The 22,758-nt window shown below is 35.1% G+C and overlaps 1 pseudogene; it reads right to left on the bottom strand.

Annotated features, from left to right (window-relative positions):
* Window positions 1-888: 888 nt before the first annotated feature.
* Window positions 889-22,758, bottom strand: part of LOC124896742 — a 104,452-nt pseudogene continuing 82,582 nt past the window's right edge.

Here is a 22,758-nt window from a genome sequence, read left to right on the forward strand (position 1 = left end):
GTCTATATGAAGAAATTATTTACAGGAACCAGCTTAAAAGAGAAAAAAGGCAATTAGAAGAAAGATTATTTAGAATAAAATTAACCTTAGAAAAAGCAAATACAAATGATAGTTTATATAATATATACATGAACAACAAATGTTAATGAATCACATAGATAACATAGAATCACATCAGATATAGTACAATTAGAATAAGTTATTACACAGAAATTTGTAAAATTACAACTACCATAGGATAAAGTGATACACTACGAATACTTAGAATATTGGAAAAAGATATCGAGCAAATAAGATTAACAGAAATACTTATGAAAAAAAATCTGCTTGACTACATAAAAACTAGAAATATGAAACATATAGTATACCTTAAAATAGAATATAGAAGAATTAATAAGTTAAAGCAAATAACTAAGGAATGCTATGACATAGCATTTCAAGAGCTATGTTAAGCTATGTTAAGTTACCCACACTATCCGCACTCCCTACAATTGTGACTTTAAGAATTTAAGTTTTGTGCATCGTTAGTGTACAAAATATTCTACACTATCAGGTAAACTTGACTTGCTATTTACCTAACTTTTTCTTTTTAAATTTTTATGTAAATAATTGGGTAAGCTGCATTAGCAGGTCAAGTTAACTGATAGTGTAGAATATTTTGTGCACTAATGGTGCACAGAACTTTAACTCTTTAACCATAATTGAAAAAAATAAAGCAGCATTACACCATACTCATAAGTCTGAATATATCTATTACTCAAACGAAGGTAAATGTTTTTCTCCGTTCTATCAAAGCATTTTGATTCTCTAAGTTCAATTGCTCCACATTATATGCTTAAGATTGGAGGAGAGCGTTGACTTAAATCACCAATTTTATCTACATCATGTTTACAAATTAATCATCTTCCACACGCTATTACAAGTGTCAAAGGATTTGATGTATCAATCTCAAAATTTGGAACACTTTCTCATCTCTCTCCACAATATCTAGGGTTGGTTAACATGAATTGAAATGCTGATGAATGACACACAACCTTAAAAAACACAGACAAGGTGTAATAATAAAAGAATCAAATTTTTAGCTTAGCAAGCAAAGTAGGATATGACCTGATATTTTGGATTGATCATTCTAGTCCAGAATGATACTAGTAACAAAAGAATACAATGATAGCTTCATCCTACAAAATAAAAGGAAAAATTGCATGAAATTAAAAATAAACATGAAAAAGACCTCAAAGAAGTAACAGAGAAGCAGCATCCTACACAATAGTAGCTAGAGAGATACGCAAAAAAGATCACTAAAAATGATATTTTAACAAATAACCAAACATCAATCGCAAACTGGGAGTACCACTTTAATACTAAGGGGTCATTTGGTTGAGAACAAGTTATCCCAGTATAATTAGTTCTGAGATTAGCTATTTCGAAATTAGTTATCCCACCATATATATACAATAACTTAACCATTACTAAAGCATAAATTATGGGATAAATAATCCCTTGACTAACTAACACCTCCAACCAAACATGGAATTGAATAATCTTATATTTTATCACTGACCCATTATAACAAATACCTCACACCAAATGATCCCTAAGTATTTTAAAAAAAATATGTGAAGAAGAAAAGAGAGAAAAAGGAACTTTCTAGATAAAAACATTGGTGTCCTTCAATAGGATATTCTACAAGCGATTGTGTGTCTACAAAGTGTAACCACAACTTTAAAAAATTAGCGTGTCTAATAAGTTACATGTTTGGGTTCAAAATTGATAAGACGTCAAACGAAAGCTAATATTTGCAAATTCTAGAGGTGATAATTTGGACAAAAAGAAAAATACTCAAAAAGATCATATTAATATGGTTTGGTCAAATGACCTACATATTAACAACTATTACTGAAAAAACATCGAATATATTGGAGAAATTCCCGCTAAACAATACTCTTTAAGGACTACATTGTGGATGCTACTATGTTGTTTTATGAGAAAAGTAGTCTTTTATTTATAGAGGTTCAAAATCATTCTTCCAAGAAAGAGGTTAGCCAAATTTGAAAAATAATTATATTTTCTTTTTAGGAAAAGTAATAGTAATTATGGTATTACTTTAATTTTTTTCAAATAAAGTAAAACTTATATTTGGTAAGAAAATCATGAAAAACATCCTAACAAATCTTTCCTTATAGACTTGATTTTCTGATAAACTAATCTTGATCTTCCTTCTTCACACGATCTTCATATATCACTGTTGTTTTACATGATTAAATATTGATATGGATTAAAAATTGAAGCCATATGCGTTAAAAATAAAAGCATGGGTTGATATTGTTGGAGCCATTTGTATAAGTAAACACGATTAAAAGTGGAGCCTTGTGCATTAAAAGTGTAGCTCATACGTTAAAAGTATATGCATGAGTTGAAAGGAGCCCTAGTGTTAAAAGTAAGCAGGGGTTGAAAGTTGTAGCCCATAAACATGGGTTGAAAATTGTCACAACCCAATTTCTCTGGTCATGATGGTGCCTACTATAACCTACCAGTAGGCAAGCCAAATTCATAATCTGGAAAGGCTAGTAACAGACTACCCAAAGTGATAAAGGAAAGAATGCGGAATAAATGTAATAAAAGATAAATACATAATATAGTCCTAAAACTTGGTGGTATCTGTATAAAAGCTTCTAATAAAAAATTAGAGTATAAAAATAAAATACCAAAGGATTTACGCTGATACAACTTATCTCTGAATACAACATAGTGACTAGTGTAGTGCATAAGAAGAAGGTAAGTAATACTTCGAACTTCAAGAGCTCACTCTAAGTCTCCGCCCCGTGGCTGTTTCGCATGATGCACACATCAACGATGATAACCCGTACTATGATTTGCAGCTAGAGAAGTATAGTATGAGTAACAAACATGTAGTACTTAGTAGGCAACTGCCAACTGAGAATTATAGAAAATGCAAATACATATAACGTATAAAGAAAATGGAAACTACACACAGTGTCCCTCATATAATAAAGCTAGTGAGTAGTAAGGCCAACTACTCTACTCATAGTCACGAAACTAGCATGATAAGCAAGGGAAATATCAAGGATGAGCTATCATAGTTCAGCCATACTCCGGAATCTTAACACTACACCACATATCCCTGACCTATATACGAATTAACGACAAAAAAGTATATATATAATAGTGTACAAGGCCAAAGAATTAATATACAATCTGAATAAATAAAGGAATGAAGGGATATACGATAATATTGTAGCTATATATAGCTAGTTATACATATACATATATTCAAGGTCAACTAGAAGCATAGTCAAAATCACTATATCTTTAGTTTTAAGACTTCATAATCCTAGCAGGTTTAGTACTAACATACTAAGGGTTTCCAATCCATACGTCTAATCATGAGTTAATCATGCATAATAATAAAATCGTAAGGTAGAAGAGACTAGAATCATACCTCAAATCGACATACCAAATTAATAGCCAATATGGCACAAATTAGCCATAACAATGATCGTAACAATAATAATAACAATATCCATAACAACGCGAGTAACCGGCTAATCGAGACAACCAATACCTAGTTGAGTCTTTTATGTGCTCCACCACCCAGGCTCAGAAGGTTCAATCAACTTACAACAAATCACAAGGCATAGTTATCACCCATACCTACGCAACCCCCCATATGGGCTTATAGATATAGGCGCATACTGGTGATAGGCAATGTACATGCAAGGATGAATGCAACCAAATTCAAAATACCATAATTGATGCAAGTATCATATATATCCATACTCGAACCGTGAGTATAATCAATATCATAATATCATCATAACTATCACTATCATAACCATCATCATCATAATCATTTTCTAGCCTTGTCGGGTACATATATATAATTGTCATACATAGGGCTAGCCGGACGCGAACCGGTAGATGTACACATAAGCACATCAATATAATCATCCTCTGAACTTGCCGAGTATGTATTATCATAATTATCCTCCGTCCTTGACGGATATAAATATTATCATTAAACAATCCCCGACCTTATCGGGTATCAATATATAAGCAGTATCATTATAGTCATTCTCCGATCTTGCCGGGTATATAATCAATATCATCAAAATCATCAGCACATATATATAACATCAATACTAAAATCTGTCATCGGGTATTACCCATAATTTATATCATCGATGTAGCCTCTTCTTCTGTCCCATACTAGAGGGATGTGTATATAGATATATAATAGGTGCAAGAACTTAAGTCGTATCTAAAAAGAGTATAAATCCATAAATTCAATGCCCGGAGTGAACTTCGAGACTAAATTGTTATAAAAGTATGGAAAAGGTTGTTATAAAAGTATGGAAAAGGTTGGAATCTCTCATGACTTGAGTAATTCGTAGTATCAAATCATAGCCCAAAATCTATCTCGATCAAATACTTAAAACATCATTATTAACCTTTTTTTACATATAAGTTATTCATTAAGCCAGACAATTATTGTAACGAAGAAATCTATTTTTAAGGTGAAAAATGTGCTTTAACCCTTATTTAGGAAAAACAATAATAAATCATATTTTAGCTAGAATCACATCATTTACCTAATTAATGAATATGAATGTACCAAATCTATGCATGTCATCACCAGTATCCAACCAATGAAACCATACATCAATATATTCATAAACTACAACCGCATTCTTTACAAAGATAAACACTTTCCGAATATCCAACCTATATCATAACATGACCTTTTGCCCAATAATACATTTGGAATAATTATAACATTATAGTCATGACCCTAGGTCCACATACATATCCAAAACACATATGAATAATCATATTAATAAGCCAACTCGTATCTCTAAGCCATAGCATAACTAGGAGGTATAATATATCAACAATCCATTAAGTATATTTGTAATCATCTCTCACCTAGAAGGAATAATATCAATAAGCATCTTACATCTAGGAGGCACAATATATCAATAAGGCATCTCACATCTAGGAGGAACAATATATCAATAAGGCATCCAACATCTAAGAGGAACAATATATTAATAATCCATAAATAATAAATATGAAAAATATCATCTCTATAGGCCAAATATCACATTTGTGACTATCTCATGGCCACAAGCCATTAATCATTACAACAACAACAACAAACCCAGTGTATTCCCACCTAGTGGGATCTGGGGGGGGGGAGGGGGTAAGATGTACGCAGTCCATACCTCTACCTCTAAAGAAGTAGAAAGGCTGTTTCCGATAGACCCCCGGCTCAAGGCACGAGATACCACACAAACACATAGTAAAGCACAGCACAAGATTACATAACATAAATACGGCACCCATAAGTAATATAAAACAAAGAAAAGCACACAGATTCGTAATAAAACATGGAACACGGAATCATAACAGGCATAAAACTCCCACCAAGTAATTCCCTACACTAGCGACCCAAACTGGCCTTAGTCCTCTGCCCTAATCCGCGTCCTCCAGACCTTTCTATCTAGGGTTATGTCCTCGGTGAGCTGTAACTACTCCATGTCCCGCCTAATCACCTCACCCCAGTACTTCTTCGGCCTACCCCTACCCCGCCTAAAACCATCCAACGCTAGCCTCTCACACCTACGGACCGGGGCATCCATGCCTCTTCTCTTCACGTGTCCAAACCATCTCAATCGGGCTTCCCGCATCTTGCACTCCACTGGAGTCACACCAACCTTCTCCCGGATAGTCTCATTCCGAACTCTATCCCCTCTAGTCAGCCCACACATCCAGCGCAACATCCGCATTTCTGCCACCTTCATTTTTTGGATGTGGGAGTTCTTAACTGGCCAACACTCCGCTCCATACAACATGGCCGGACGGACTACCACCCTGTAGAATTTGCCTTTAAGTTTAGGCGGCACCTTCTTATCACACAGCACCCCCGACGTGAGCTTTCACTTCATCCATCCCGCCCCAATACGGTGTGAGACATCCTCGTCAATCTCACCGTTACTCTTGATCACGGACCCGAGATACTTGAAACTATCCTTCTTACATACCTCCTGTTATTCCAGCTTCACTACTACCTCATTCTCTCATCTCACATCATTAAACTTGCATTCCATATACTCTGTCTTGCTTCTGCTCACCCTGAACCCTTTAGACTTAAGAGTTTGCCTCCACACCTCTAATTTGTCATTCACACCCCCTCGAGTCTCATCTATCAGAACTACATCATCTGCAAAAAGCATACACCACGGCACCTCCCCTTGAATACGCCGCGTCAACACATCCATCACCAATGCAAACAAAAAGGGACTAAGAGTAGATCCCTGATGCAATCCTGTCAAGACAGTGAAATGCTCTGAGTCTCCTTCCGCCGTCCTCACCTGAGTTTTCGCTCCATCATACATATCCTTAATTGCTCTGATATTTGCCAGCGGTACTCCACTCACCTCCAAGCATCTCCAAAGCACCTCCCTGGGGACTTTGTCGTAAGCCTTCTCCAGGTCGATAAACACCATGTGCAGGTCCTTCTTCCTTTCCCGATACTGTTCCACCAACCTCCGTACCAGGTGAATTGCCTCCGTCGTCGAGCGGCCAGACATAAATCCAAACTGGTTTTCCGAAATAGACACTATCCGTCTCAGCCTCACCTCGACCACTCTCTCCTAGATCTTCATAGAGTGACTCAATAACTTAATCCCCCTATAGTTATTGCAACTCTGGATGTCACCCTTATTCTTATAGAGAGGGATCATGGTACTCCACCTCCGAGCCTCGGGCATTTTTGCCGTCTTGAAGATTTCATTAAACAATCCAGTCAACCACCTTACACCAGCCTCTCCAACGAACTTCCAAAACTCCATCGGTATCTCATCCGGCCCCGTCGCCCTACCCCTTCGCATCCTGCGAACAGCCTGTCTAACCTCTTCTACCTTAAAACTTCTACAATAGCTAAAATCCCGACACTCTTCTGAGTGCTCCAGTTCCCCTAACATAATAGCTCTATCCCCTTCGTCATTCAAGAGCCTATGAAAGTACGACTTCCATCTATTCTTAATGTGGCCGTCCTCCACCAACACTCTACCGTCCTCCCCCTTAATGCACCTCACCTGATCGAGGTCACGACCCTTCTTCTCCCTAGCCTTAGCGAGTCTAAACAACTTTTTCTCCCCTCCTTTCCCCTGTAACCCCGCATACAAGCTCTCAAAAGCGGCCGTCTTAGCTGCCGTGACTGCTGACTTAGCCTCCTTCCTCGCTAGCTTGTACTCTTTCCTGTTTACCCGCTTCTCCTCTTCGTCCTTACTCTCCACCAACTTAGCATACGCCTCTTTCTTGGTCCCCACTTTCTTCTCCACCTCCTCATTCCACCACCAATCCCCCCGATGGTGCCCGGCCTGGCCCCTAGAAATACCCAACACCTCACTTGCATTCTCCCTGATGCACCTAGCCGCCCTATCCCACATACTATCCATGTCCCCCCTACACTCCCACACCCCCATTCTCGCCAACTTCTCCCCTATCTCCCACGCATTCACTGGCGTCAGGCCGCCCCACTTAATTCTAGGTCTACACTCCTTACTCCTCTTCTTTCCATTCTTCTTTATACCCAAATCCATAACCAAGAGCCTATGCTGGGTCGAAAGATTCTCACTCGGGAAAATTCTATCATAACTCCCTAAGTCACAAAGGAACCTTACAATAAAGGCTTTCTAAACTAAAATATGTCTAACATCCGCAAATAAGTCCACAAGGGATGACAGAAGTCTTGGCTTAAGGTAGGCTGGAAGAACCCACTTCTAATCCTCAAATTTCATATTTAGGCAATTTATGCCCCGAACTAGGCTAAAGTATCTAAATGTACTTCTTAACGGTACATAAGCCATAATTAATCCTAAGATAGGAATCCCACCTAAACACATAAGCAATTAAGTTAATTTCACTTAAATTACTATTTAAAGATCACTAGAATAGTCCAAATAGGTTTAATCATACTAACCATGCTTCCAATACTTAAACAACACCCCAAATCTAGCATCATATCATTTTCATTCTACAAATTAGTTCAATCTAGGGAGAAGAGAATTAGATTCTAAAAGTACAATAAGCATTTCACCTTACGGGTCAAAAATCCTTATCTAATCCCAAACTTCAATAATCAAGACTATGTCATTCCACCGATAGTCAATCTTAACATCCGCATAAAATATATAAAACACTTTATCTAATGAAAAAGAGTAGGCAGAAGCCTACCTTGAAGCTGAACTGTAGATCCTTAAATCATTCAACAAACGTCCGTCTTTACTTTAAGATTCCAAGATGTCTTCATGCTATCAAAATCATAATCTACTCATCAATATGAGAATAACGATATGCATATTGCACCATTGTGCTTCGGATTCAAAAATGACATTAAAATTCTATGTGGGTCCCACTTACTGAAATCACGCTTCTGAGGCCAACCCAACATTCATACATGATCAAGGAATCATAACCCTTGAGAATAGATGAAAACCAAGCTAAATTGGGGCTAAAATCAAGACCATAAGCTATTGAGATTTTGGTCAAGAAATCATTAAAATTCACCAATAAAAGAGGGAAACGTACCTTAATTTGGATGATAATCATGAAAACAGATGTTAAACAAGCTTTCCAAACACCAATACAACTCAATTTTGAGTTATCACACTCATTAAGGCTTTTGATTTTAAGGTATGGATGAAAAATGGGCTACTTCGCGACCTAAGGGGTTTGTTTATACCCCTTCCAGGTAATCAGGTACTGCAATCACACATCCAGATGTGCAATCGCACCCCCTGGCATCCAAAGTAGGTGTTGCAATGAGAACATCTTATAGTGCGATCTCACTATCTCATCTATACACAGAGGTGCGATCGCTAACCAAAAGGTGCAATAGTAGATGCACCCGTTATCAGCTGAAACTTGAAAAAATTTTCAAGTTTCTGCCAAGGCCTTGAGATTTATTTTGAATTCGATATATGAAAATGAACTATATAACCACACTAAATTTGATATTTCAGATAATATGGCAAACCGAGTTTTTATCTGAGGTTGTTTCGACCAAATATGGGTCCCACACCTAAATATTTTTCTTTTCAACTTTTCGTCGAGTTCCTCAGAACCCAAACCAAGGGTCTACCTAGTCTAAAATTGATATTTTGGAGCTACTGGCACAGTCAGAATTCTCCTCTGAGGTTATTTTACTGAAGTTTTTGTCTGGATGCCATTTGGAACCAACAAAGACTTGTAAACAGGGAATTGATTCTAAAAGCCAAACAAACTGCTTGGTAATTGAACTTTTAGTCCCAACAAGCCATAAATGACTGGGGCAGCTATGGAAAAGACCTAACAGTAAAAATAAGCAGAAATATGAAAAATGACCTGGAGGGTCATTACAATATCCACTACTAAAAGGACTTTTGTCCTCGGAAGTCAATGGAAAGGAGGATCTCAAAATCTTAAAAGGATGAGGTACTGAGCCCGCATGCTTCGAGCATAACTTCCCAGATAACTTCCATGAAGAGGGAAAGAACACTTTCAAGGGATTTTACCATATGCATCCTCTTTTCAACAAATTTTCTCACTTAATTCCAAATAGCCAAAACTCAACTTCAACAACCAATTGGGCTCTAACTGAATCGAAAAAGGCTGATGCATGAATATCTGAACCACAACACATTTATACCATCTCTACACCTGCCCAAATCAATAAAGGCTCATCTGAGCTAAAACCAGTCCAAGACATGAGTCATACCATTAACTCCAAATTCAAATATAACCTTTCTTTACCATTCCACACCCATTATCCACTCCAAACTAGGAGAAAAATCACTTGAATCCTGTCTGCACAATCTCATCATAGAGAAATCGAAGAACTGAAGCTTATCCACTGAAAGTCCACACATCAAATATTTAAATAAGACCATAAAACGCTATCTGGGCACATAAATAGAGATAATTAAGGAATAAAATCTATGTCAATGCTATAACTAGTCTGGATAGTAATGAAACTGAAATCCAAAAGATCATGGCATAACTACTAATCACTGAACGATCCGCTCTAGGATGTCCCAACAGCCGAGAATGAAACCATATTGTATCTAACTCAAGTATATTACTCCTACTGAGTATATCATCAAAAATTCCCAAAGAAAACTGAAGACCCATGGTCAAAGTTAAAAGAACTACTACCGGGTCCATGGATATGATTTGAACACTAATCAACTATAACCCAACCAAAGTCGAGAAGACCGAATAGGTAACCATGGAGTAGGCTCAACTAGCCTATAAATGAAATCCAAACTGAGACAAATCTAAAACAAAGGCTTCACTCAAGCTCTACAACTTAAAGTAGAAATCTCAACAGCAAGGCTGAATCGCTCAATCTTAACTACCCAAACCAAACATGAAGAAGGGTAGACATTCATCATCAAAATCTATCATGACTTCCAACTCTCTATTCCAAGGCATTAAGTCAAGAACCAATCCAATAGGTCTATATTAGTGCCAACTACTCAATTCGACTTTAGTATCCAAATCAAACATATCTAAGCTAAATCATACCGAGCCAAAATCAAAACATAGATGAAGAAAAAAATCATCACAGGCATAAATCATTGACTGATAATGCAAACAACCAACTCTATAAGCTAGAGGGAACAAAATATAGCAACAGAACAAAAATTATGCAAAAGGATAAATCACCAGCTAAAACATCAGAAATCAACTCCATGTTTGCTTGAGGACACAAACTATTAAACCATGCTCAAAAGCCCCCCAAGGTTTAAAGCACACTAGTAATGGAAAAAATCTAGCAACTCAGAGAAATGCAAATTAAGCCATAAACTAACCAATCCAACACTCTATCTCAACAAAGAATAGTCATAGGAACATATAATTGAGGAGAAATAATCCATCAGGCTTTATTAGGCCGAACAAACTCTGAAATTTCCATTCCCTAAATCCACCCATCTAGGAAGATCATAACTCAATCAATCCATGAATCACATCATCAAGGAAGAATGCATCAATCTCAACACGAATGCTAAGGTGAAGACCACTACAAGCAACTAAACCAAACAACTCAAGATGAAGAACTTCTAACTTTCTAAATCAGGAAGTAATCATAAGAAAGACCACTTGCCTCTAATTCTCTAACTCAACTTAAAAAAAAAACATATCATGGCAAGAAAGGAGTATCCAATCTCTACACTGCTACTAAGAGCAAACCATCACTAGGAGATGAATCCAACAAATCTAAGAGATTAATCTAGTATATCTCAATGTCAATATCAAAACCAATATTAAGCAATGAAATATCTATAAACGTAGAATGAATCCAAAGCTGGCTAAGCTAAAAAATAGGCTATATAGGATGGATGATACACAACCTTTGTAACTCAAGAGGCAAGTCCAAGAATCTCTAACTCAAGAACAGGCAATATAACTAAATTGCTAACTATAAAATCATACAGAATCATAGAATATCTTCGATACCACAATTAACTCCACAATCAATCTATCACAGTCACCAAAAGAGGAAAATAATCTACCTAGCTTTTTTATTGGGAAGAAATCATCAAATTGGGCTATAGCTGCTCAAGCCACCAAATAAAAACCACAAATAACAAAATTTTAACTAGATAACACTAGTCCAAATAGCTAACCAACGATTATATCAAACAATATTAATAACAACAATAATATAAATATCAATATAATAAATAGGAAGTACCAAAATAAAACTCAATAACAAGTACTGCTCAAGGCCACAATAAGGCTAATGTGTCAAGATAAATGGGACTCGAACGCAAATACTACACCTATAGGGAGAAAATATCAATACAAATCTACTCCATACACAACTAAAAATGGATATCTCAGTGCAACTCTGCTCCATCCACTACTAAAAGAAATAAACCACAGGGGGTAGCTATATAAATATGAATTCAATAACAAGGCACACAACAACCAGTATCAATATATAAAGGCATATAATTATCAATGGTTATGAAGACCCCAATACACATAATAAAAAATGATAAGTGTAGGGAAATAAAAGCATACCAATCATGGTGAATTCTGCAACCACCTGCTCGATGGATCTAAAATAAATTTAAATGGGTCCAAACTCAGACCGACTGACTGAATCATCCACTGAGGCGACAAGCATACTATCTCTAACTGAAGATGCCACAATATTAAAAGGCTAATATGAATAAGCTGAATGACTAGTAATCCCATGGTGAGGACACTCTCTAAACCTTTGATCGATCTCTCTAGAGTTTTAGAAAACTCCTGAGGCCCTAACTTGGTGAGAACATAAACTAAGCCTAAATGGCTAGACAACTAATGTTGAGAGCACTCTTTACTATAATATCCATCCTTCCCGAAGTCATTGTCCACCTTAATTACTCTAGGATGGCGGGAAATACATATTATATCTGTCTAATCAACTAACTCATATCTGGGGTACTCTCTGAGCTAGTGCCTTATCTCGATACAGCAAAGGTGAGATCCTAGAATACTCTGAGATACTGCCCCTGATAATCTAGAATGGCCTCTATGGCTTGAAGATCCATACCAAAAGCTCTATAAGGTCTGATGGGGACTCTGCGCGCTATGATCACCATGACTAATCTGAAAACTACTCATAGTCTAAAATGCCACCTGCATAGAGTTGATAGGTTGTAAGTGAAAATGACCTCTATTAGAAGGATCCTCACTCCTTAATAATATACCAATAGCACTATACTGATGGAGTTATTAATTATCGCCACTTCTAAAAGTACTAATACATGCTCTCTCTATGGCTCTTGCATGAACCATAACTTGAGAGAAGAAAGACCCAGCTGCTATTACGTGCTCTGACTCCAAATAGAGTGGTAATGCTAAACCTCTAATAAATCCATGCACCGTATTCAGCTCAAAAGAGTATAGAATAAGAATATACTAGTAACGACTAGTAACAAATTACCTAAAGAGATAAAACAAAGAATGCAGAACAGATAATATAAAAGATCAAATACATAATATAGTCCCAAAGCTCAGTGGTATCATTACAAGAGCTTGTAATAAAATAAGATTACCAAAATAAAATACCAAGGGATTTACACTGATACAATTTATATTTGAATACAACATAGAGACTAGTGTAGTACATAAGAGGGAGATAAGTAATACTACGAACGTTAGGAGCTCACTCTAAGTCTCTGAACTGTGGCTGCTCCACACGTTGAACAAATCAATAATGATAACCCGTACTGTGATCTGTAGGCTATAGAAGTATATATGAGTACCAAACATGTAGTACTCAGTAGGCAACTGCCAATTAAGCTCTAAAGATAATGCAGATACATATAATATATAAATAGAATAAAAACTATACCCAAGTGTTCAACAATCATATAATAAAGCTAGTGAGATAGTAAGGGCAACTACTCTACTCATAGCCATGAAACTAGCATGATAAGCTTAAGGAAATATTAAGGAAGAGCTATCCTATTCCAGCTGTACTCTTAAATCTCAATGCTGCACCATATATCCCTGATCTATGTATGAATAACGGGCTAAAGAAGGATATATATATATAGTTTACAAAGCCAAATAATAAATATATGATCTGAATAAATAAAAGAAGGAAGAGTTATAATTAAGGTCAACTCGAAGCATAACCTAAATCATCATACCTATATTTTTAAGACCTCATAATCCTAGCAGCATTTAGTACTAATATACTCAGGATTTCTAATCCTTACGTTAATCATGAGTTAATCATGCCCAATAATAAAATCATAAGGTAGAAGAGACTAGAAACATACCTCAAATCTCGATACCAAATGAATAACCAATAAGTCACAATTTAGATGTAATAATGATTGTAATAATAATAATAACAATATCCATGATAACACGAGTAGCTAGCTAATTTGGACAACCAATACCTAGCCGAGCCTTTCACGTACCCCCACCACCCCAATCTTAGAAGGTTCAATCAACATAAAACATACCACAAGTCATAGACATCACCTATACCTATGCAGTATCTTCATAAAGGCTGATTGATATAGGCACATATTGTTGATAGGCAATGTGCATGCAAGGATGAATGCAACAGAATCCAAAATATGATAATCAATCCAATTATCATCATATATATCCATACTCAAACCGGTGAGTATAATAAATATCATAATATCATCATCATAACTATCACCATCGCAACCATCATCATCATAACTATTATTATCATAGTTATCCTACGACCTTGCTGGGTACATATATATAATTTCCATACATAGGGAAGGCCAAAATCAAATGGGTATATAACCACATAGGCACATCAGTATAGCAATCCTTCGACCTTGCTGGGTATATATTATCATAACTATCCTCTGACCTTGTTGGGTACCAATATCATCATTACACTATCCTCCAGTCTTTTCGGGTATCAATATATAAGTAGTATCATCATATTCATCCTCTAACCTTGCTGGGTATATAATTAGTATCATTATAGGCATCAACATACACATATATATAGCATCAACACAAAATCTATCATTAGGTATTACCCATAATTTATATCATTGATACAACATCTTCATTCATCCCATACCAAAGAGATGTGCCTATACATATATAATAGGTGCATAAACTTAATCCTAGGGTAAAATGAGTGTAAATCCATACATACATTTCCCTGAGTGAACTTTGGGACTAAACTATTATAAAATTATGGTAAAGACCAAAATCTCTTATGAAAGGAGTAATTAGTAGTATCAAATTATAGATCAAAATCTATCACAATCAAATCTTGTAAACATCATTATTAACCTCTTATACATATAAGTTAGTCATTAAGAAACAGAGTTATTGTTACGAAGAAATTTGTTATTAAGGTGAAAAGTGGGCTTTAACCCTTATTTTTAAAAAATACTAATAAATCATATTTTAGCTAAAATCACACCATTTACTAATTTAATGAATATGAATGTACCAAACTTATGCATATGATCACCAATATTCAACCAATGGAGCCATAAGCATTAATATATGCATTCATAAACTACAACCATATCCTTTATAAGGATAAACACTTCTTAGATGTCCAACCGATATTATAACATGGCCTTTGACCCAATAATACTTCTAGAATAATTATAACATCATAATCACGGCCTTAGGGCCACATATGCATCTGGAACTCATATCAATAATCATATTTATATGCCAACTCATATTTTTAAGACATAGCATAACTAGGAGGGATAACATTTCTACAAGCCACAAAGCATATTTTTAATTTTCTATTACCTAGAAGGCATAATATCAATAAGCATCTCATATCTAGGAGGGATAATATATTAATAAGGCATGTCACATCTATGAGGCATCTCACATCTAGGAGGCACGATATAACAATAAGGCATCTCACATCTAGGAGTTATCTCATAATTAGGAGGCACAATATATTAATAATCCATAAATCATAACTATGAGAAATATCATCTCTATATGCCTAATATCGCATCTATGACAATCTTATAGACATAAGTAATTGATCATTAACCTGGGAAATACCATCATGACTCACAAAGATGTAAAGTAGCCCTATACTAAAGGCTTACTAGACTCAACTATGTCTGACATACGTAAATAAGTCCACAAGGGATAACATAAGTCTTGGCTTAAGGTGGGCTAGAAGAACCCACTTCTAATCCTCATATTCCATATTTAGGCAATTTATACTTCGAATAAGGCTAAGGTATTTGAATTCACTTCTTGACAGTACATATGATATAATTAATCCTAAGGTAGGAATCCCATCTAAACACATGAGCATATAAGTTAATTCTACTCTAATAAAGATTTAAAGATCACTAGAATAGTCCAAATAGGGTTAATCATACTAACTATGCTTCTAATACTTAAACCACACCCCAAACCTATAATCATATCATAACCATCTATGAGTTAGTTCAATCTAGGGAGAATGCAATATGATTCTAAAAGTGCAATAAGCATTTCACCTTATGGGTAAAAAATCCTCATCTAATGCCAAACTTCAATAATCAAGACTAAGTCATTCCACCCATAATCAATTTTAACATTCACATTTACATAAAATATATAACACACATCATCTTATGAAGAAGAGTAGACAAAAACCTACCTCAAAGCTGAATCGCAAATCCTTAGATCATTCACCAAACATATGTCTTCACTTTATAATCCCAAAATATCATCACGCTATCAAAATTGTAATCTACTTATCAATATGAGAATAATGATATCTATATTTTACCATTGTGCTTTGGGTCCAAAAATGACATCAAAACTTCATATGGGTCCCACTTATAGAAATCATGCTTCCGAGGCCAACTCAACGTTCATACATGATCATATAATCATAACCCTCAAGAATGGATTAAAACTAAGATAAATTTGGGATAAAATAAAGCCCACAATTTATTGGGGTTTTGGTTAAGAAATCATTAAAATTCACCAAGAAAAAGGGGGAATCTTACCTTAATTTAGATGATAATCATGAAAACATATATTAAATAATCTTTTGAATCAACAACCAAACTCAATTTTGAGTTATCACACTCATTAAGGCTTCTCGTCTCTAAGACATGGATGAAAAATAGGCTAATTCACGACCTAAGGAGTCTATTTATACCCCTTCCAGGTAATAAGGTATTGCAATTGCACATCCAAGTATGCAATTGCACACCCTGGCATCTGGAGAAGGTCTTACAATTGCAATAACTTTTAGTGTGATCATACTATCTCCTCTACACACAGAGGTGTGATTTCCAACCAAGAGGTGCGACCGCAGAGGCACCAGTTATCAGCTAAAACTTAGAAATTAATCCATGTTTTTGCCAAGGCTAAGGGATTCATGTGGAATTCAATATACTTAAATGAACTATGTAACCACACTAAATTTGATGTTCTAGATGCGATGGAAAAGTTGGATTTTCCATCCGAGGTTATTTTGACCAAATTGGGTCCCAACCTAAATTTTAAATATTTAAACTTTTTGACTAATAGATTAAATGAGCTCAGGTGCCTCAGGACTTGAACTAAGGGTCTACCTAGCCTAAAATAGATATTTTGGAACTGATGGCACATTCATAATTCTTATTCAAGTTCTTTTACTAAAGTTTTCACCCGGTAGCCATTTCAAACCAGCGAAGACTTTTAAATAGATAATTGACTTTTAAAACCAAATGAACTACCCGATAATCAAAATGTTAGTCCCAGCAAGCCATAAATGACTTGGGGTAGCTATGGGAAAGTTTTAACGGAGAAAATAAGTAGAAATATGAAAAATGACCTGTAGGGTCATTGCAAAAATTAACTTTAATTTATAGATGGTGCAACATCATTATTGAAAATATGGTTGAAATTTCTTCTCCAGATATAGTTGGACAAAAATGTTCATTATCATCAAACTGGTTGCAACTTTGTTCAATAATTGGACCATCAGATCATTGGACCTTTTAACCGTATACTCTGATATCACTTGTTGGGTTCTACATTGATAAGACATTAAGTGAAAGCAAATATTTGCAAATCCTAGAGGCGATAATTTAGACAAAAAAATATATCAAAAAAACATATTACTAATATGATCTATCCAAATGACCTACATATTAAGAAGAATTATTGAAATAAACATAGAATATATTGGAAGAAATTTCCCCCATAAACAAGACTCTTTAAGGACTACATTATGGATGCTAGTATGTTGTTGTATGAGAAAAAGGGATATTCTATTTATAGAGGTTCAAAATCATTCCTCCAAAAAGAGGTTAGCCAAATATGAAAAAGAATTACATTTTCTTTTCAGGAAAAGTAAATTTAATTGTGGTATTACTTTTATTTTGCTTTCAAATAAAGTAAAACTTAAATTTTAAAAGAAAATCATGATAAAAACCCGCAACATTTAAATCCTCAGATAATGTTAATAAGGTAAAGTTGCAGAAGAGAGGCTGAGATTCTATTGAACAACTGTCCACGTTTAACTAACATAACTGGCAACTGTAAAAACTGTTTTCAAAAGGAAAAGAAAAGATTGATGACAATAATTTACAATTCAATACCTTATGTTTGCCCTGGTAAATAATTGTTCTATCTCTCAGGTCTTTGTCAGTTGTCCTTAACTTTTAATTTATATATATAAGAGGCTGTTAAGAGATCTACTAAAATAAACTTGAAAAGTCCCAACCTTCTTACATTTGCTAGACAATATGGAAAGAGAGGAATCTTAGGCATTTTGAGAACAAGGTTAAACCCATAATCAAGAACATCAAGCATAACCCATCAGTAGAGGCAAACACTCTAGGTATTTTCTTTCCACCAGTCCAATCTGTGGTGCTCAGACTTACTCGATAGATTTAATGGTGAAAGGCAAAGATGCGGGCAAACTGATTTGGAAATCACAATGATAAGAAATTAAAGAGAAAAGACACTATTATCCCTTTAAACTATAACAAAAGTTGTTGAGACACACTCCAACTTAAAGGAGGTCGTATTACCTCCCTAAGCTATTTTAAGGTGTAATAAATACACCATTCAGTGCTAATGTGGCATAGAGTGTATGTTCACTCTCTTGGAAGCAAGTGATGGATGAAAAATAAGGCAAAAATCTGATCAATAATGGACACATGTCCCTTTTTAATTGGATATTTTATAATTAGTTAGTACACATAGTTATAAATGACACATAATCTCCAAGAATACACATAAGGTGTAATAATAAAAGAATAAAAAATTTTAGCTTAGCAAGAAAAGTAGGAATCGACCTGATATTTTAGATTGATCAAGCTTGTTTGAAATTATACTTGTAAAAGATGCATACAATGATAGTTTAATCCTACAAAATAAGAGGGAAAATTTCAATAAATTAAACATATACATGAAAAAACCCTCAATGAAGTAAGAAAGAAGCATTATCGCATAAAATCATACCTAGAGAGATACTAGGAAAGATCACTAAAATGATATTTTAACCAATTACAAAACATCAATCGCACACTGGGAGTACTAATTTAATACTAAGTATTTTAAGGAAAATAGCGGAAGAAGAAAAGAGAGAAAAATAAACTTTCTAGATTAAAAAACTTTTATGCTTCAACAAGATATACTCCAAGAGATTGTGTGTGTCTACAGAGTGTAACTACCAGTTTAAAAAATAAACATGTCTAATAAGTTTCTTGTTTTGTTTTGAAATTGATAAGGTGTCAAGCAAAAGATAATATTTGCAAATCCTAGAGGCGATAATTTAGATAAAAGGTAAAATATACTATAAGATCATATTATTAGTATGGTTATTTATATGGTATAATGAACTGATTTTTGTTGATTTATGTAAAATATTTATTTTTGTACAATTTGACCATTTTACACCTTCCTATGATTGTGTTGTGGTATTTATGGGGTGTGGGATGTTTGGCATATTTTTTAATGTATTTTGGTGTAATTTATGTGAAATATGATTTTCAGTGGATTAAAAAGTCTTATAGTTGATTTCAGTCGACATTTATTGATCTGTGCGTCAAGTGGCAAAATAAACTACATCACTAGATCCAAAATATTAATTTTAGATTGGTAACATGGTTTTTGTGGTTTTATGAATTTTGTATCTCATTTTAACCCTCGGTTCAAAAAGTTGTAAAATTAGGTTTTAGGGGTCAACTTTATGAAAATGCTAGTTTTTTAAAAATCTAGTACAACCATTAAGTCTAGAGGATCGAATTTGATAAGATAGTATTTTCCTTTACATTCATGTGATTTCGGATGAATCACGAGGCGTTTGCGGAGACTTGGAATTCTCTAAGTCTCCAATTTTTGTTGATGCACCCACAAACACGTTGGGTTTGCTCCTAATGCGATTCAACTAACCAGATGCAAGTGTTGTATATGCGATAGCTTAGTTTTGATCATGGGAGTCATGTATGTGATTATAGGTTCACATGTGCGACACCTTCCCTCAGGCCAAGTGTGGCGTAAGCAGCCCGATGATGGCGTAAGCAGCCCGATGATCGCGTATGTGATGCTTGAGTCCTTTATATACCCATGTTACACCATTTTCACCATTTTTGAGACTTTGAGCTTAGAGTTTTGTACTTTTGAGAAATTTCTTCCACTTTTGATCTTTGGTAAGCTCCATAACACCTATTTCAACTATTTTCTCCAAATTTCATCATGTAATTCTTATTTAAACATAAATTAAAAGGTAGAAATTATGGATTTTGGCCCTGTAATGACCCTCCATTTTATTTTCTCAATTTGCATGCATTTTTGACATTTTATCCTTACCACAACGGTTATAGGTCATTTATGACATAGTGAAACTGTTGGTTCGGTTATCAGATGATTCTTTTAGATTTTAGGCTCATTTCCCTATTTTGGAGCTTTTGTTATTTAAGATTTGGTCTTGGACCAAAACTCATAGTAGATGACTTTGGATGATAATTTTTACAGCATAATCAGCTTTAGAATGTTGATTTTAGGCTAGGTAGACATTTATTTTGGATCCTAAGGCATTCAAGTTCAGTTCAACTTATTGGTCAGAAAGTTGAGAAATTAAAAATTTAGTTGTGAGACCCATATTTGGTTGAAACGACCTCGAATTGAAATTCTGAGTGTGCCATCTCATCCAGAATATCAAATTTGGTGTGGTTATAGTGTTCGTTTGCATATACGGGGTTTCAAACAAATCTCAAACCCCTGGTCGAAGTCTATTCCGAACTTAGAAAATCTAGTGCATCGGGTTGCTGGTGCAACCTGGATCACAAAGGGTAAATAATATTTGGCCCATATGTTTTATGCTCTTTTTTCCTGAATTGCAATTGCAAAGCATAAATCATGATTGCGATATGTGATTTACGTGTACAAATTATGATAGCGATATCCAGATGCCTGGTATTGGTCTAAATAGACTCTTTTTGCCTAATTTTGCTTATTTTTCATCTATTTCTTGAGAGCAAACCCCCTAAAGTGTGAGATAAGGTGGGATTAAAGCTTGTAGATGATATGAGGAGCTTGGATAATGATTATTCTGTGATTTTCCTTCTAATTCATGTTAAGATTCCTTCAATTTATCGATAAATTCTTAAAAATTAGGTCTTTAAATTCTTTAACTTTAAAGGTTGATTTGAGACCTAATTTTTATTCCATTTGTGCTCAACTTTTGTCATGACTCAAACCAAGGCCTAGTCATGACGGGTATCTCAAGCCAGCTGAGACCATCCCCTTAGCCTAACATCCAGAGCATATTAAATGAATACAACGAAAGCCAACCAGATATAATGATGAGATGAATAGATAATTCAAATGGAAACTAAGGACAGTGTCACGCTTAAGGAGAACATAATAGAGTTATGTGGGGATGTAAAGAAGGATACAATTCCTGAGTTAGGGCGTATTGATTCTCATTTGAAGAATTTTTCCATATTGTGTTTGGATAGTTATATCTTGATCGAGCCATCCGATCTTGAAGAAGAGTGCAAAGAGGAGGAAACATATGTCAATATTCTTAAATTTGTTGAGAAAGAATCAAAGAACTATATTTCTCACGTAAGGGACAAGAAGTAATACATGCAATATCTATTTCGTGGGTCCTTTATTTTAATACCTCCACCCTTGGAGCATAATGGGAAATAAAAAAACAACTATGGGTGCAGTTCATAAGTTCAAAAATGGAAAGAGAAATATAGAGGCCAACTATCGGGATACCTTGATGAAGTCTGAGTATTCAAGGTACCCATGGGGTTGTTGCTGAAGTTTGAGTAACCAACATAGCCCCGTTAGGCCACAACGTCAAATCAAGCACTGCTTGGGGTGCAATCCCACGTATTTTATTATTTGTAATTGTATTCGTGATTAACATTATATCTCCGCCCTTATAGGGCCACAGGTATGTTCCTAACTCTCTTATTTTATAGCAATTTGATGTATTGGGGACAATGCATAATTTTAAGTTGAGGGTAGGGCTACTTATGGGTCTTAATGTCCTTTGAGGGTTTTGTTGTCATGCCTCATTTATCTGGAGTCCTGTTCCTAGGAAATCTGGCATGTTTAGGCATATTGTGTTTTATTTCATAATGTTTTGTGGTTAAATAGGAGAAAAATAAGTATCTAAGGCAGTGGACATATTTTTGTTGATTTTTTAGATAAATAATAATACCTTTCCAATTGTCTATTTTTGTACTATACGATATGTATTTATGTGTGACTATTAAGAATCTTGTTATGGAATTAGGATTAGGGACATGATAATCATAGCTACCGATTGCATAAACTAGATAGGTAGTAGCTTGTGATGTCACCCTGTTCCATGGGTGTGTGACTACTTAGTTCCTTTATGTGTTGAATTCAGAACTTGTCTAGTTAGTCTGGCCTAGGTTGTAGGATAGTAGGTTAGGAAAGAAACATAGGCAGTTTTTTTATAGTAGTCCATATTTAGCCTAGATAGTCTTCCATGTGTGAATTATATCCCTTGATCCTAATTTTTGATCCTATAGCCTATTTTTCTTGTTACACCTTTCACCTTCCCATTTGTGTTACAATGAACCTGTCTTGGCCTTGGTCCTCCTTGGACATTGTGCACCTCAAATCAAGCAAAATTCCTAAGTTGAGTGTGGCTATCATAGGGGTGCGTAGTGTAAAATTAGTATGAAGAGGGGTAAAATAAGAGAAAGAAAGTAAGGCTGGGTG

Source organism: Capsicum annuum, chromosome 3 (genome assembly GCF_002878395.1).
Source record: "Capsicum annuum cultivar UCD-10X-F1 chromosome 3, UCD10Xv1.1, whole genome shotgun sequence".
In the NCBI taxonomy this organism is placed as follows: Eukaryota; Viridiplantae; Streptophyta; class Magnoliopsida; order Solanales; family Solanaceae; genus Capsicum; species Capsicum annuum.